Here is a 2,407-nt window from a genome sequence, read left to right as displayed (position 1 = left end):
CTGCCAAGCCAGGTCCAAGTCTCCACTCTGCCCCTAACCAGCACATGAATATAGACAAACCTCCCTGTGCTTCACTTTCGTTGTCTTTATAGTAAAAGCAATAGTAGTGGCCACCTCATAGATTTGTGAAGAATAAGGAAGTTACGACATAGAAGCTTCATGGCAGTGATTCCCTCATTAATAAGACACTTTAATTGTTACACATTCATCTATCAGCAAACTCTTAAGAAAACACAGACTTTAAGTAAATATTTGTTAGTGAGTACTAATGGTAAGTGGAAAAGACTGGGTTTCAGTTGACATGTGGCCCACATCTCCTATTCCTGTGCAGAATATTCTGGCTCTGAAGAGAAACGTCAGTGTCTGGGAACCTGCAGAATGTCCTCCAGGGATTTGGCAACAGGCTTGGTCATCTTATGCCAGACTGTAGTTGGGGTGCTGGGGAATTTCTCTCTTCTTTACCATCACATCTTTCTTTATGTCACTGGATGCAGGTTAAGGTCCATAGATTTGCTTCTCAAGAACCTGATTGTAGCCAACGCCTTGTCCATCCTCACTTGTGGAGTCCCCAGGACAATGGCAGCATTTGGGTTGAAAGATTTCCTCAATGATACTGGATGCAAACTTCTTTTCTACTTTCGCAGTGTGGGCAGGGGTGTGTGCATTGGCAGCACCTGCCTCTTGAGTATCTTCCAGGCCATCACCATCAGCCCCAATAACTCCAGGTAGGCGGAGATTAAAGTGAAAGCTCCCAATTACATCGGCCTCTCCATATCCCTGTGCTGGCTCCTCTACATGCTGATAAATATCGTTTTTCCTGTGTTTGTGACTGGCAATTGGAGAAATGATAGCATCATAAAGAGAAAAGATTACGGGTACTGTTCTTCTAAATATCAGGGCAGAAGTGTAACCTCACTCTATGCTGCATTGTTAGCATTCCCTGATGCTCTATGTTTGGGGCTCATGCTCTGGGCCAGTGGCTCCATGGTTTCCATCCTGTACAGGCACAAGCAGCGGGTCCAACACATTCACAGGACCACCCTCTCCCCGAGGTCCTCCCCTGAGTCCAGAGCTACACAAACCATCCGTATACTGGTGAGCACCTTTGTATCCTTCTATACCATCTCCTGCATCTTTCAGATTTGTATTAGTCTGTTTGCTAATCCTGGTTTGTTTCTGCTGCAGATAGATGCAATATTTGCTTTGTTTTTTCCAACTATCAGCCCATTTGTTCTCATGGGCTGTGATTCCAGTGTATCTGGGGTCAGCCTTTCCTGCAGAAGGAATAAAAATTTCCCTAATTCCATCAGATATACATAAATGGTATTTCTTTGTACAACATTCAGTTGCTTCTTCATCTGGCCATCACAGAATTGTAAGCAGAATTATGAAGCTGTCACATATTACAGGAGAGTGGCAGTAAACACACCATGTATATTTATTTTTATATGTATGAATGCATGCTTTTGTGTTTGTATTTGTCTGTATACACACACACACACACACACTCCTTCATTCATACACAGAACATGTTTCTTTTCTATCAGGCAATAGTATTTGAAAATTGTATGTTAGGAAATTAAGAACAATGCTAATTACAATGAAAAAATGTATTAACATTAAAGTTCATTTTACCTGATTTAAATGTGTCTATTTCTATATTATATGTTTATATATTTGTCAATTAATTGTTTAAAGTTATATGAAATATTTTTTCATTTTTTATTCTTTAATCTTTGTGTTTTTGCCCTCTCTGTTGAAAAATATACAATTGAATATAGTCAGTAATTTACTCTATCAGGAGAAGCTTGTCTGTTTGTTAATAATGAATATATTTGGAATTAAATTTATCAACTGATTGTCTTCTCCTCATAACACTTCTATATTCCTATTTTGTATATCTTAACTTTTTGTCAGTTGATTTTTAAAATAATTCTACATTTTACCCTTTTTGTTTGGAAGTTGTAGAAAGTATCTTTCAGTTTTGAATCTAGAAAATACACTTTACAGTTTAAAACTAATCACAGTATCAAGTTACTTCATAGCTTTAACCTCTGCTTTGAAGATATAAGAACAATAACATGATACTAATTTATATACCTTCTGTCAATGTAAAAGAAATTATGATGTGTTGAAAATATTTCAGGGTCATTCCCAAGTCATAAGTGTACTGCTTGGTGAAATTTATAAAACAGGCCACTGTCTGTATGACGCTCCTAGATTAGAAACCAGAATATTTTATAAAGTTCATACTTTAAAAACTAGAATATTGCATGAAGACCCTATGAAGGAAAAGCAGAATATTTTATCCCTGAGATGCATCCCTGTGGCCCTTCCTTGTGAATCTCAAGGGTAACCACTCTTTTCACATCTCACAGCTTAGATCACTTTCACCTTTTTTATTCTT

The 2,407-nt window shown here is 37.7% G+C and overlaps 1 pseudogene; it reads left to right on the top strand.

The window, feature by feature from the left end:
- The first annotated feature begins 378 nt into the window (after positions 1–378).
- LOC119521876 lies at positions 379–1,320 on the top strand (annotated as a pseudogene).
- The last annotated feature ends 1,087 nt before the right edge of the window (positions 1,321–2,407 follow it).

The sequence above is a fragment of the Choloepus didactylus genome, chromosome 27, assembly GCF_015220235.1.
Source record: "Choloepus didactylus isolate mChoDid1 chromosome 27, mChoDid1.pri, whole genome shotgun sequence".
Lineage (NCBI taxonomy): Eukaryota > Metazoa > Chordata > Mammalia > Pilosa > Megalonychidae > Choloepus > Choloepus didactylus.
Note: the sequence above shows the minus strand (reverse complement) of the source record. Positions and strands in the feature narration are given on the sequence as shown.